The sequence below is a fragment of the Chiloscyllium plagiosum genome, unplaced genomic scaffold (assembly GCF_037043375.1).
Source record: "Chiloscyllium plagiosum isolate Xiang-an unplaced genomic scaffold, Cpla_swu_hap1 HiC_scaffold_31, whole genome shotgun sequence".
Classification (NCBI taxonomy): Eukaryota; Metazoa; Chordata; class Chondrichthyes; order Orectolobiformes; family Hemiscylliidae; genus Chiloscyllium; species Chiloscyllium plagiosum.
Window position 1 is genome coordinate 71,186,837 of NW_028270169.1, and position 15,136 is coordinate 71,201,972.

General features: G+C 56.6%; 1 long non-coding RNA gene across 2 annotated transcripts in view; it reads left to right on the plus strand.

The window, feature by feature from the left end:
• Window positions 1–15,136, plus strand: part of LOC148141991 (uncharacterized) — a 104,836-nt gene that overhangs the window by 67,236 nt on the left and 22,464 nt on the right. For both annotated transcript variants that reach the window (XR_015752279.1, XR_015752278.1), the window contains exon 2: window positions 6,190–6,318. This is a non-coding gene — a long non-coding RNA (uncharacterized LOC148141991). The remainder of the gene's footprint in view (window positions 1–6,189; window positions 6,319–15,136) is intronic.

Genomic DNA, 15,136 nt, shown 5'->3' on the forward strand with positions numbered 1-15,136 from the left:
CTTTTGTGGTTTGGGAGTATAACTTGTCCAATATACCCAGCATCTCTTGGCTGTCTATCTGTGTTTTAGCAAGGAGGCCGCAACATTTCACCCATTCCCCCTCCCCCCACCCAGTCTTTAGAATGGAAAGAAGCTTATACAATGAATTACAAACCTAATTTTAAAAGCCGGTTTTTTTTGTTGTCAGAGTAGCCTACTGTTTGAGCGAAAGCCATTTTGTACATTGGTCAAACCGATTGTCATAGGGCTGATAAGTGATATCATAGAATCCCTACAGAGCAGAAACAGGCCCTTCAGCCCATCGAGTCCACAATGACCCTCTGAAGAGAATGCAACTCAGATCCATCCACTGATGAAATCCCTGAAACCCTGCATTTCCCATGGCTATTCCAGCTAACCTGAATATCCCTCGACACTATGGGCAATCTGTCAAAAATGTGCAGATGCAGGGAGAATGTACAAACACCACACAGACAGTCGCTCAGGAGTGGAATCAAACCCAGGTCTCTGGCGCTGTGAGGTAACAGTGCTAACCACTGAGCGACTGTGGCTCTCCCAACTGTTTCGACAAAACATATTCCGTTCTGAGAATCCATACAGAATTATAATGCATAGCCAACATCCAGTGAGCAGAATAAATGCAAGGGAATGAGACCTACTGACTCAAACTCCTGGAATTCCCTCCCTAAGGACATTGTGGGTCCACCACCTGCAACAGTTCAAGGAGGCAGCTCACCACCAAAACCAGCTCCCGAGCAGCTACGGACAGGCAATCAATACTGGGCCCAGTCAGGAATACTCAAACGCTGCAAATGAATGAAACTAAGGTGATCACCTGGGAAGTTCCATCTACCTTCCAGCCCCTGGGGGTGTATCCAGGTATTATTCACCATGATCGTACCCATCTGTTGTAGCCTGCAATCCTAACGACCGGTATCCCGAGATATATCAAGGTGAGTACAGTTCAGACCACAGCTTGATGTGAGAGGAACCGAATTCGTTAATGACAGGCGGTGGGAATGACGTGGTATGGCCTGTTCCTTCACATTTACGTGCGTGTGGTCCCTATCAATGTCCCCTTTATCTCCACAGCATGTGGGATGGAACCATGATAACCGATCCAAATACTTTTTAAAATATAATTCCGATACTTTCGACTTCAAAGATCCCCAGCCTAACTTTCTCACTTGGGATAATTGGAATTCCTCGTACCAAGCCCAGTGTCCCACCGAAAGTGTCCTTCCAGCTGTTACTAACCCAGCCCTTAGTGAGCTGCTGCAACTGACAGTGAGACATGTTAGTGTGGGTGTTCTCCTGGAACAAATATTTCCGCTGTTTGTCACTAATCCGGGATGGGACTTTTCTCGAGCAGTGAGGACCGCTGCCTTCATTTCATCATGGTTGCCCCTCCCTCACTGTTGTCCCTCAGGGAGGGCTGAATGGCCTGGTGGACAAAGTCACATAGTGATTAATTTAGCTTGTTTGTCAGCATCCAGTCCGTGTATGACAGACTGTCGGTCTATCTCATCCGAAAATGTATCTGGGTTTGAGACAGGACCAAACAGAGTGGCCTTTTTGGTGCTGCCCACCTGCTGGGTGGCTGGAATGGCTGTTGTGTCCGGAGTGAGACCATCAGCTGTCTGACACTGGGTAACCAGAGGATTATTGGAATCTGAGTTCGGCTGTGGGTCAGCGCTGGGGGCAAAAGGTGCAGTTACCTGGGAGAAAGGCAGTGGGAGTTTCCATCTGTGCGCGGGTGTGGATGTGTCAGTGTGGAGCCTGTCATTACCTCCCTGGGGAGGTAGAACACCAAAGGCACACATTATCCCACTCTGGAAGGAGCCCTGGTTCCCTTGGAATTGCATTTGCTCCTGGTACCTCCTGCTGGGGCCTGATGTGGGTTGCTCAGTATTGCAGGTGTACAGGACCCATGCAGCTGCTTGGTGCTCATACACTGTCCTTCCAGATTGTCCATGTAACCTGAGGCTGCCTCCCCATCCCCAGAGAACCCCCTTTCACTGCAATGGGCTCTTCCCAATTGTAACTGGAGTAGTCCCCATGTGGGTGAGATTTTCCTGCAACCTTCTGTCCTGCTCATTGTGTCGGAGAACTAGCTCTGTCACAGCCTGTAGGTTTCCCTGGGGTGACTGGATCCCAGCTGCCTTATCCCAGCCGGGGATCCTCCAGGCTAATGGCAGTGGAGTGAGCTTTCCAGCTTCCTTCCCGAGCTCTCTATGGGCTTCTCACTACAGCTCCTGTGCCAGTAATCCTTCGCTGCACGCCCAGGCTGGCGTCCTGCCCAATGCTGCCGGACTGTTTCACATTTGTACCGGCTCGTGCTCCTATTGTTTTGGCTGCTTCTGTATTATGGGCCACCTGGGTCTACTCATAGAGTCATAGAGTTCTACAGCATGGAGACAGGCTCTTTGGCACAAACTGGTTCATCCACACTAACCCCATTTCCCTGCACTTGACCCATATCCTTCCAATACATTCCTCTCCATGTATTTGTCCAAGTGCCTTTTAAATGTTATTAAATGTATACTCCTTGACCACTTCTGTTGGAAGTTCATTCCATATGTGTATACATTTTGGGTAAAAGCGTTGTCCCCGAGGTTCCCTTTTAATCTTTCCCCTTTCACCTTAAACTGATGCCCTTTCGTCCTCGATTCCCCAAGCCTTGGATAAAGACTGAGTGCATTCACCCTATCCATGACTCCCATGATCTTATACACTCTATAAGGACACCCGTCAGTCTCCTACACGCTAAAGAAAATGTCCTAGCTTGTCCAACCTCGCTCTAAAACCGTCTAGTTGAGTTCTGGTAATATCTTTGTAAGTTTCTTCTTCACTCTTTCAGGACAATAGCATCCTTTGAATAGGAACGTGGGCAAAACTGAACACAATATTCCAAGTGCGGCCTCACCAACATCCTGCACAACGACAACAGCACTTCCCAACTTCGATATTCCATGCCCTGACTGATGAAGGGCTCATTGTGCCAAAAGCCTTCTTCACTGCCCAATCTACCTGTGACTCCACTCTCAGAGAACCGTGCACCTGGAATCCACCACACTCCTTCAGGTCCTACCATTTACCACGAAACCCCTGTCTTGATTTGTCTTTCCAAAATGCTCGATCTCGCCCTTGTCTGTATTAAACTCAATTTGCAATTTCTCAGCCCAATTCCCCAGCTGATCAAGGCCCTGTGGCAATTGCTGAGATCCTCCCTCACTTACTTTAGTGTAATCTGAAAACTTACTAATCATGCCTTAAACATTCTCATCCAAATCATTGATATCGATAACAAACAGCAATGGGCCTGGCACTGACCAGCTCAGCGGCTCAGTGGTTAGCACTGCTGCCTTACAGTACCTTGGATCTGGGTTCAATTCCACCCTCACAGGATGCTCTGTGTTGGATAGATCCTGTTAGGGTTAGATTTCCTACAGTATGGAAACAGGCCATTCGGCCCAACAAGTCCACACCAACCTGCCGAAGAGTAACCCACCCAGAGCTATTATCCCTGCCCAATATTTACCCTGGACGAATGCACCTAGCAATATGGGCAATTCAGCCTGGCCAATTTGTCTGACCTGTACATTTTTGGATTGCGGGAGGAAACCGGAGCACCCGGAGGAAACCCACACAGACACAGGGAGAATGTGTAAACTTCACACAGACAGTCACCCGAGGCTGGGGTCGAACCCGGGTCCCTGGCACTGTGATGCAGCAGTACCAACCACTGAGCCACCATTAAACACCAACTGAGTTTGTATGTTCTCCCCGTGTCTGCGTGTGTTTCCTCCGGGTGCTCCGGTTTCCTCCCACAATCCAAAGATGTGCAGGTCAGGTAAATTGGCCATGCTCAATTGACTATGGTGTTCATAGATGTGTAAGTAAGTTGCATTAGTCAGGGGTAAATGTAGAGTAACAGGGTACGGGAATGGGTTTGGGTGGAATAATCTTCAGAGGGCCAGTAGACTTGTTGGGCCGAAGGGCCTGTTTCCACAGAGGATGGATTCTATGATTCTATGACCGCTGAGGCATACCACTAGTCACAGGCCTCCAGTCTGACTGTTACGCTCTGCTTTCTACCATGAAGCCAATTGTGTACTCAGTTTGCTCACGCACCCTGGATTTCGTGCGATCGAATCTTCCGGGGTGGGGGCGGGGGGGGGGGGGGGGGGGAGTGTGGAGTGGTGAGGGCAGTGTGCAGTGTTGGGTAGGGATCAATAAGGAAGGGGGAGATTGCAGTGTTGGGTAGGGATCAGTCAGGGAGGGGGTGAGTGCAGTGTTGTGAAGGGATCAGTCAGGGAGGGGGGTGAGTGCAGTGTTGGGTGGGGGTCAGTCAGGGAGGGGGGTGAGTGCAGTGTTGGGTTGGGATCAGTCAGGGAGGGGGAGATTGCAGTGTTGGGTAGGGATCAGTCAGGGAGGGGGTGAGTGCAGTGTTGTGAAGGGATCAGTCAGGGAGGGGGGTGAGTGCAGTGTTGGGTGGGGGTCAGTCAGGGAGGGGGGTGAGTGCAGTGTTGGGTTGGGATCAGTCAGGGAGGGGGAGATTGCAGTGTTGGGTAGGGATCAGTCAGGGAGGGGGTGAGTGCAGTGTTGTGAAGGGATCAGTCAGGGAGGGGGTGAGTGCAGTGTTGGGTGGGGGTCAGTCAGGGAGGGGGGTGAGTGCAGTGTTGGGTAGGGGTCAGTCAGGGAGGGGGTGAGTGCAGTGTTGGGTAGGGGTCAGTCCGGGAGGGGGTGAGTGCAGTGTTGGGTAGGGGTCAGTCCGGGAGGGGGTGAGTGCAGTGTTGGGTAGGGATCAGTCCGGGAGGGGGTGAGTGCAGTGTTGGGTAGGGGTCAGTCCGGGAGGGGGTGAGTGCAGTGTTGGGTAGGGGTCAGTCAGGGAGGGGGTGAGTGCAGTGTGAGGTAGGGGTCAGTCCGGTAGGGGGTGAGTGCAGTGTTGGGTAGGGGTCAGTCAGGGAGGGGGTGAGTGCAGTGTTGTGTAGGGTTAGAGGGAAATAAGAAGGCCAAAAATGGGACATGAGGTTGCTTTACCAATTACAGTTAAGGAGAATCCAAAGATCTTTTACAAATGTATAAATGCCAAAGGGTCACCGGGGAGTGAATCGTGCCCCTCAAAGTTCAAGACACGTGGAACTGCAGGAGATTGGGGAAACACTGAACAAGTCTTTCCTGTAGAGAACGGCATGGATGATATAGAACAGGATGACGGTTTGGGAAATAACATTGGGAAATATATGATGTCATCTTGCAAAATGTCCACCTTACAGAGGTGGAGGTGCTGGATGTCTTGAAATGGTTAAAGCTGGATAAATCCCCAGGACCTTATCAGGTATACTCTCGATCTCTGTGGGAAGCTAGTGAAGTGATTGTTGTGCCCCATGCTGAAATATTTGTATCATCGATAGACACAGGTGAGGTGCCAGATGATGGAGGTTGGGCGAACGTGGTGCCACTGTTTAAGACGGGTGGTCAGGACAAGCCAGGGAACTACAGACTGGTACGCCTGACGTCAGTCGTGCGCATATTGAAAGACGGATATATGAGGGTCAGGAATTACATGTGTTTCGAAAGGCAATGTCTAATTGGGTATAGTCCGTGGGAAATCATGTCTCAAGGTATTGCGTTTTTTGAAGAAGTAACAAAAGGATTGATGAGGGCAGAGCGGTGGGTGTGAGTGATATGGACTTCAGTAAGGTATTCGAAATGTTTCCACATGGGAGATTGGAGAGCAAGGATAGGTCTCATGGAATACAGGGAAAACCAGCCATTTGGATGAACAGTCAGGGGAGAATAGCACGAGGCCATCACCTGTCCTACTCATAGCTCAATCGTCAGTGAGTACTCATCCCAGTGCATCATGAATCACAACCCTTTCATCATGACCATTGTGTGATCCTGATACCGTCCTGCACTCTGGTGATATCACTCAGTCTCTCTCCATGTGGTATCCCTCACTGTGTGGGTCTAATTGCTGCCTCTGTCAACTTCTCTCGCTCTTGCAGCTACTCCAGATCCTGAGCCAACAGAATTCTCCACTCCAGAGAGACGCAGCAGCACAGGCCAGGGATGGTGACTGGGATTTTCCAGATCTCTGTGGGATTCAATGCCATTCTCCATGTGTAACCCTCACTGCATCAGTCTAATTTCCCATTCTGTTTGTTTCTCTATCTCCTGCAGGTAATCAGGATGTCCCTGTCTCAGCTGAATTCCTAACTCCTGTCTCGTCCATAACCACAACAAAGACGGTTGGTCAGTCAGAGAGAAATGGAGAGGGAGGTCTGGAACCTTCAGTAAATCCTGCAGCCGGTAAGAGCACTCACAGCAAACAGCACAGGGCCTTCTGTATTCAGACCTGGAAGACAGGCTATAGATACAGAGAGGAGGGTGACAGAGAGAAGGGGGACAGATACACAGCAAACATTCTAGGCTACATTCCAACCATCCTGTGAGGGTCCTGCTCTCACCTCTGCTGTACTGGTCCTCACTGAGACATCTCTCTCTGTCTCTCTCTGACTCTGTCTCTTTTTCTCGATCCCCTCTCTCACACCCTCACTCCCTCACTCTCTATCTCTCACCCTCTCACTCCCATTCTCTCTCAACCCCTCTCTCACCTTCTCTCTCTATCTCTCTTCCTCTCACTCTCTCTCACCCACTCACTCACTCTCCACCTCATCCCTCTCGCTCACCTGACTCTCTCTCTCTCTCTCTCTCCCCCGAGTGCCTCTCACTCATGTCCCTCTCTCTCTAGCTCGCCCTGTATCTCTCCATATCTCGCTCTCCCCCTCTGTCTATCTTTCTCTCTCTCTCACTTTCTCTCCCTTGTCCACTCATCGCACTCTCTCTTGATCTCTCAGACTCTCTCTCATTTCCGTCCCTTCACTACTCACTCACACTTGCACCTCTCTCTCTCTCGCTCAACCCTCTCTCGCCCGTCTCTCTTGCTCGCACCTCGCTCTCCCCATCTCTCACCCCTGACTCTCTCTATCCGCTTTCTCTCATTTTCACCCCCATCTCTGCCTCCTCTCTCCCCCACTCTCTCTCTCCCCACTCTCTCTCCCCACTCTCTCCCTCCTCTCTCTCCCCCCTCTCTCTCCCCCCTCTCTCTCACCCCGCTCTCTCACCCCGCTCTCTCACCCCCCTCTCACCGCGCTCTCACCGTCTCTCTCTCACACCCTCTCTCTACCCGTCACTCTCTCTCTCACCACTCTGTCACCGAACCTTCTCCTCTCTCTCTCACTCTCCCCCACTCTCTATCCCCTCTCTCCCCTTCCTTCTCCCTTACCCCCTCACTCAACCCCACACTCTCCCCATCTGTCTTCCCCCACTTTCTCCCCCCTCTCTCGCCCCCTCTCTCACCCACTGATCTAACCCCCCCACTTTCACCCTCACTCTCTCGTCCGCTCTCACTGTCCCCCTCTCTCTCCCCCTCTCCCCTCTCTCCCCCCACCACACTCTCTCTCCCTCTATCTCTCCCCCTCACTCTCCCGCTCTCTCTTCCCCCTTTCTCTCCACACTCTTTCTTTCTGCCACCTCTCCAACTCTCTCTCCCCCCTCTCTTGCCCGCTTTCTCACACCCCCGTCTCGCCCCCCTCACTCGCCACCCTCTCTCGCCCCCTCTCTCACCCGCTTTCTCACCCTCGCCCGACTTAGTCGCCACCGTCTCTCGCCCCCTCTCTCGCCCCATCTCTCTCCACCCTTCTCTCTCTACCCCCCTCTCTACTCTCTCTGTCTCGCACCCTCTCTCTCTCCCCCTCTCTCACCCCCTCTAGCCCACTCTCGCATTCCTCTCGCGCCCCCACTCTCCCCCCTCTCTCCCCTCTCTCTCCCCTCTCTCTCCCCGTGCTCTCTCCCCCTCTCTCATCCCCTTTCTGTCCCCTCTCTAACCCCCTCCCTCGCCCCCTTCATCTCCCTCCCCCTCTCTCCTTCCATCTCTCCCCCCTCCCCATCGCTCTGCCTGTCTCTCCCCACTCTCTCTCCCCCTCTCTCTCCCCTCCCTCTCCCCTCACTCTCCCTCTCTCTCCCCACTCTCTTCCCCTCTCTCTCTCCCTCACTGTCTTCCCCCTCAATCTCACCCCCCGCTCTCTCACCCCCGCTTTCTCACCCCCACTCTCTCACCAACCTCTCTCACTTTCTCTTCCCCCTTTCTCTACACACTCTCTGTCTCTGACCCCTCTTTCTCCCCCTCTCTCCCCCTCTCTTGCCCCCCTCTCTCATCCCCCCTCTCTCACCAAACTCTCTCATGGGCGGCACGGTGGCACAGTGGTTAGCACTGCTGCCTCACAGCGCCAGAGACCCGGGTTCAATTCCCGCCTAGGCGACTCTCTGTGAGGAGTTTGCACATTCTCCCCGTGTCTGCGTGGGTTTCCTCCGGGTGCTCCGGTTTCCTCCCACAATCCAAAAATGTGCAGGTTAGGTGAATTGAACATGCTAAATTGTCCGTAGTGTTAGGTACAGGGGTAAATGTAAGGGAATGGGTCTGGATGGTATACGCTTCGGCGGGTCGGTGTGGACTTGTTGGGCCGAAGGGCCTGTTTCCACACTGTAAGTAATCTAATCTAATCTAAGTAATCTAAAAAAAAACCTCTCTCCCGCTCTCTCTCCCTCTCTATCTCTCTCGCTTTCTCTTCCCACTTTCTCTACACACTCTCTGTCTCTGACCCCTCTTTCTCCCCCTCTCCCCCTCTTGCCCCCCTCACCAAACTCTCTCCCCTCTCACTCCCCCTCTCTCTCCCTCTCACTCTTCCCCCTTTCTCTCCACACTCTCTCTCTCTGCCCGCTCTCTCGCGCCTCTCTCTCTCGCCCCGTCTCTCCCCCCTCCTCGTCAATCTACCCGTCTCTGCCCCTCTATCGCCCCCCCCACCCTCTCCCCATTCTCTGCCCCCGCTCTCTCACCATCCCTCTCTCACCTCCCTCTCTCCACTCTCTCACCCTCTCTTTGTCTCTCTCGCCCTGTCTCTCCCCCTCTATCTCTCCCCCTCTATCTCTCCACCTCTCTCTCCCCTTCCCTCTCCCCTCTCTCTCCCCACCACTCCCTCCACTCTCTCTCCCTCTCTCTCTCACCCCCCTCACTCACATCCACACTCTCCCCATCTCTCTTTCCCCACTTTCTCACCATGCTTCTGCCCCGTCTCTCCCGCCCTCTCTCCCCTTTCTACCCCCTCTCTCCCCTTCCTTCTCCCTCCCCCTCTCTCTCACCCCCTCACTCACCCCCACACTCTCCCCATCTCTCTTCCCCCACTTTCTCCCCCCGCTTTCTGCCCCTCTCCCGTCCTCTCTCCCCCTCTCTCCCCCCTCCCTCTCTCTCCCCCCACTCCCTCCCCTCTCTCTCCCTCTCTCTCTCCCCCCCACTCACCCCCACGCTCTCCCCCACACTCTGCCCATCTCTCTTCCCCCACTTTCTCACCACGCTTCTGCCCCCTCTCTCCCCCTCCCTCTCTCTCCCCGTCTCTCTTGCCTCTCTCTCACCATCTCTCTCCTCCTCACTACCCCTCTCCCTTGCCCCTTCTCCCTTGCCTCCTCTCCTTCCTCCTTTCGCCCTCCCTCTCTCGCCCGTATCACTCTGCCCCTCTCTCTGCCCCTTTGTCTCCACTCACTCTGTCGCCTCACTCTCCCTCCCTCTTTCACTTCCTCCCTCTCTCACCCCCTTCTCTCTCCCCTCTCTCCCCCCCCCCCGTCTCTCTTCCCCCTCTCTATCTCTCTCTACCACCTCTCTCTCTTCCCTCTCTCTCCCCCGTCCACTCTCCCCGCCTCTCTCCCCTCCTCTCTCCCCTTCTCTCTACCGTCTCTCTCAGCGCCTCTCTTGGCATCTCTCTCTCGCACCCCCTACCCCTCACTCTCTCTCTCTCCCCCTCTCTCTCTTCACTAAATCTCCCCCACTCTGTCATCTAGTTCTCTCCCACTCTCTCTCACTCCCTTCCTCCCTAACCCTCTCCCTCCACCACTCTCTACCCCACTCTCTCTCCCTCCACTCTCTCTTCCTCTCTCTCCCCCTCTCTCTCCCCTCTCTCTCCCCCTCTCTCTCCCTCGATTCTCTGTCCCCCTCCTTCTGGCACCCGACTCTCCCCTCTCTCTCCCCCACGCTCCCCCTCTCTCTCCCCCCTCTGTCTCCCCTCTCTCTCTCTCTCTGTCGATTCTCTGTCCCCCTTCCTCTGTTCCCCTCCCTCTGTCCCCCTACCTCTGGCCGCCTCCCTCTCTCCTCTCTCTCCTCTCTCTCTCCCCCCCGACTCTCCCCTCTCTCACCCCCACTCTGCCCCTCTAACCCCTCTCTCCTTTCCCCTTCTCTCCCCTTCTCTCTCCACTCTTTCTACCCCATCTCTCATCCACTCTCTCTATCCCCGTCTCTCTCTACCCCGCTCACCTTCTCTCTCTACCCCTCAAACTCTCTCTTCCCCCCTCACTCTTCACCAAGTCTGTCGCCTAAATCTCTCCCCCTCTCTCTCTCCGTCTCTCACTCCCTAACTCTCTCACCCTCTCACTCTCCCCTCTCTCTGCCCCTCTCTCTCCCCCCACTCTCACCCTCTTTCAGTCCACCTCACTCCACCTCCCTCGCCCCCTTCCTCTCCTTCCCACACTCTCTCCCCGCCTCTCCCCCTCTCCCCGTCGCTCTCCCCGTCTCTCTACCCTTCTATCTCCCCTCCCTCGCCCCCTCTCTCTCCCCCTCACTCCCCACTCTCTTTCCCCACTCTCACCCCCATCTCTCTCCCTTTTCTCTCCCCCCGCTCTCACCCCCTCTCTGTCCGCCTCTCTCCCCCTCCCTCGCACCTTCCTCTCCATCCCCCTCTCTCGCCCCGTCTCTACCCCCCTCTCTCCCCCTCACTCTTCCCTCTCTCTCCCCCACTCTCTTCCCCTACTCTCTCCCCATCTCTCTCCCCTCTCTCTCACCCCACTCTCACCCCCTTTCTGTCCCCCTCTCTCACCATCCCTCGCACCTTCCTCTCCCTTCCCCTCTCTCTCTCCCTGTCTCTCCTCCTCCCTCTCCCCATTCTCTCCCCCTCTCTCTCCCCATCTCTCTCCCCCCACTATCTCTCCCTCTCTCTCCAGCCCACTGTCTGCCCTCCCTCTCACACCCCGCTCTCACCCCCGCTCTCTCATCCCCCTCCCTCCCCCTCTCTCCCTCTCACTCTCCTGGTCTCTCTTCCCCCATTTTTCTCCACACTCTCTCTCTCTGCCCCCCTCTCCCCCCTCTCTCACCCCCCACTCTCGCCTCCTATCTCGCCCCCTCTCTCCCCCCCACTCCCTCTGTCTCTCTCCCACCTCTCCCCGTCACTCTACCCGTCTCTCTCCCCCTCCCCCTCCTCCTCTCTCTCCTCCTCTTTCACTCCACCACTCTCTCCCCTCTTGCTCCCCCACTCTCTGCCCCCTCTCTCTAACACCCCGCTCTCTTAACACCGCTCTCTCACCCCGTCTCTCTCACCTCCCTCTCTCACCTCTCTCTCACCCTCTCTTTCTCTCTCTCACCCTGTCTCTCCCCCTCTATCGCTCCCCCTCTCTCTCCCTCACACTCTCCCGCTCTCTCTTCCGCCTTTCTCTCCAAACTCTCTCTCTCCCCCATCTCTCCCCTCTCTCTCCCCTCTCTCTTCCTGCTCTCTCTACTCCACCTCCCCCCTCTCCCCCTCTCACCCCCTGTCTCGCCCCCTCTCACCCCCTGCCTCGCCCCCTCTCTTGCCACCCTCTCTCACTCCCCTCTTTCTCTACCCATCTCTCTCGGATCCTCTCTCACCCCCTCTCGCCCCCCCCCTTGCCCGCCTCTCTCGCCCCTCTCGTGCTCCCCTGTCTCCTTTCTCTCCCGCTCACTCTCGCCGTCTCTTTCCCCATCACTCTCCCCATCTCTCTCCCTTCTCACTCCCTGAGCTCTCTCACCGCTCTCTCACCCCCTTTCTGTCCCCCCTACACCTCCCTCGCCCCCTTCGTCTCCCTTTTCATCTCTCTCCCCGTCTCTCTCCCCCTCTCCCTGTCGCTCTCCCCGGCTCTCCCCCCTCTCCCCCCTCTCTCACCCCCCTCTCTCTCCCCCTCTCTCTCCCTCTCCCTCTCCCCCTCCCTCTCTCCTCTCCTCTCTCTCCCCCTCTACCCCCTCTCTCCCCCTCTCTCTCTCATTCCCTGCACTCTCACCCCCGCTCTCTCGCCCCTGCTCTCTTACCACCGCGCTCTCACCCCTCTATCTCACCTCCCTCTCTCCCCTCTCTCACCCTCTCTTTCTCTCACTCGCCCTGTCTCTCCCCCTCTATCACTCCCCGTCTCTCTCCCTCTCACTCTCCCGCGCTCTCTTCTGCCTTTCTCTCCACTGTCTCTCTCTCTCTCCGCCCCTGCCTCACCCCTCTCTCTACCCTCTCTCTCCCTGCTCTCTCTACACCCCCTCTCCCCTGTCCCGCCACCCTCTCACGCCCCCTCTCTCTACCCCTCTCTCGACCCCTCTCTCCCCCTCTCTCTACCCTGCTCTCTCGCATCCTCACTCCCCCTCTCTCTCCCCTCTCTCTCGCCCCCTCTCCACCCTCTCTCTCCCTCTCTCTCCCCCACTCTCTGCCCCCCTCTCTCATTTCCCGCTCTCTCGCCCCCGCTCTCTCACCCCTGCTCTCTCGCCCCGTCTCTCCACTCTCTCTCCCCCTCTCTCTCTTACCCTCTCTCTCCCCCTCTATCTCTCCCCCACTTTCTCACTCTCACTCTCCCGCTCTCTTTTCCACCTCCCCACACTCTCTCTCTCTCTGCCCCCTGTCTCTCCACATTTCTTTCACCCATCTCCCTCTTTCTCGCACCCCTCTCTCACCCTCCTGTCTCGCCCCACTCTCTCGCCACCCACTCTCATCCCCTCTTTTGTCCCTTCTATCGCCCCCCCAACTCTCCCCTGTCTCTCCCCAATCTCTCCCCGTGTCTCCCGCCTCTCCCCCTCTCTCCCGCCTCTCTCTCCCCTCCCTCTCTCCCTCTCTCTCCCACCCTCTCTCTCGCACCCTCTCTCTCCCTCTCTCTCTCCCCCTCTCTCTCACCCCATCTCGCCCCCTTGCCCGCCTCTCTCGTCCACTCTCGTGCGCTCTCTCTCCCCTCTCTCACCCCCTTTCTGTCCCCCTCTCTCCCCTTCCCTTGCCCCCTTCCTCTCCCTCCCCCTCTCTCCCCCTGTCTCTCCCCCCTCTCCCCGTCGCTCTCCCCCGTCTCTCATCCCTCTCCTCCTGTCTCCCATTCTCTCTGCCCCTTCCCTCTCCCCTCTCTCTCCCTCTCTCTCTCAACCCCCTCACTCACCCCTACCCTCTCCCCATCTCTCTTCCCCCACTTTCCCTCCCCGCTCTCTTCCCCTCTCTCCTCTCTCCCCCTCTCTCTCCACGCTCACTCTCTCTCCCCCTCTCTCTTGCCTCTCTCTCTCCCCGTCTCTCTCCTTCTCTCTCCTCCTCTCCCTTGCCCCTTCTCCCTTGCTTCCTTCCCACTTTCACCCTCCCTCTCTCGCCCATTCTCTCTGCCCCTCTCTCTGCCCCTCTCTCTCCCCTCACTCTGTCACCTCGCTCTTTCTCCCTCTCTCACTCCCTCCCTCTCTCACCCCCTCTCTCTCCCTTCTCTCTCCCCCTCTCTCCCCCATCTCTCTTCCCCCTCTCTATCTCTCTCTACCGCGTCTCTCTCTTCCCCCTCTCTCCCCCCTCTCCCCCTCTTTCCCCTCTCTCTTCCCTCCTCTCTCCCCTTCTCTCTACCGTCTCTCTCAGCCCCTCTCTCGGCACCTCTGTCTCGCACCCCCTCTCTCTACCCCTCACTCTCTCTCCCCTCTCTCTTCACTAACTCTCTCCCCCACACTGTCACCTAACTCTCACCCCTCTCTCTCACTCCCTCCCTCTCTCCCTCCCTAACCCTCTCCCTCCACCATTCTCTCCCCCACTCTCTCCCCCCACTCTCTCCCCCACTCTCTCCCCACTCTCTCTGCCCACTCTCTCCCCCACTCTCTCTCCCCACTCTCTCCCCCACTCTCTCTCCCCCACTCTCTCTCCACTCTTTCTCACTCCCTCCCTCCCTAACCCTCTCTCTCCTCCATTCTCTCTCCCCCACTCTCTCTCCCACTCTCTCTTCCCCACTCTCTCCCCCCACTCTCTCCCCCTCTCTCTCTCCTATCTATCTCCCCCTCTCTCTCTCCCTCGATTCTCTGTCTTTCTCCCTCTGTCCCCCTTCCTCCGCCCCCCTCCCTCTGGCTCCCACTCTCTCCTCTCTCTCTCTCCACCCCGACTCTCCCCTCTCTCTCTCCCCCACTCTCCCCTTCTCTCTCCCCTCTCTCTCCCCCCCTCTCTCCCTCCATTCTCTGTCCCCCTCCCTATGTCCCCCTCTCTCTGTCCCCCTCCCTTTGTTCCCCTGCCTCTGGCCCCCTCGCTTTGTCCCCCTCTCTCTCCTCCTCTCTCTCCCCCACTGTCTCCCCTCTCTCTCTCCCCTCTCTATCTCCCCCCTCTCTCTCACTCCATTCTCTGGCCCCCTCCCTCTGTCCCCCTCCCTCTAGCCCCCTCTCTCTGTCCCCCTCTCTCTCCTCCTCTCACCCTTCCCCACTCTCACCCCACTCTCACCCCCACTCTCTCTCTCCACTCTCTCACACACTCTCTCTCCCCTCCCTCTCTCCCCCTCTCTCTCCCTCCATTCTCTGTCCCCTCCCTCTGCCCCCCTCCCTCTGTCCCCCTCCCTCTCCCCCACTCTCTTTCCCCACTCTCTTTCCCCACTCTTTTTCCCCACTCTCTCCACCACGCTCTACCCCCACTCTCACCCCCATCTCTCTCCCCTCTCTCTCCTCCGCTCTCACCCCCTTTCTGTCTCCCTCTCTCCCCCTTCCTCGCACCTTTCTCTCCCTCCCCCTCTCTCGCCCTGTCTCTCCCCTCTCCCCCCGTCGTTCTCCCTGTCTCTCTCCCCCTCTCACTCTCCCCTCTCTCTCCCCCACTCTCTTCCCCCACTCTCTGCCCCATCTCTCTCACCGCTCTCCCCCCGCTCTCACCCTCTTTCTGTCCCCCCTCTCTCACCCTCCCTCGCACCTTCCTCTCCCTCCCCCTCTCTCCCCCCTCTCCCTGTCACTCTCCCCATCTCTCTCCCCCTCTCTCTCGCCCTCTCCGTCTCTCTTCCCCCTCCCTATCTCTCTCTCTGCTGCCACTCTCTCTTCCCCCTCTCTCCATACCCCTCTCCC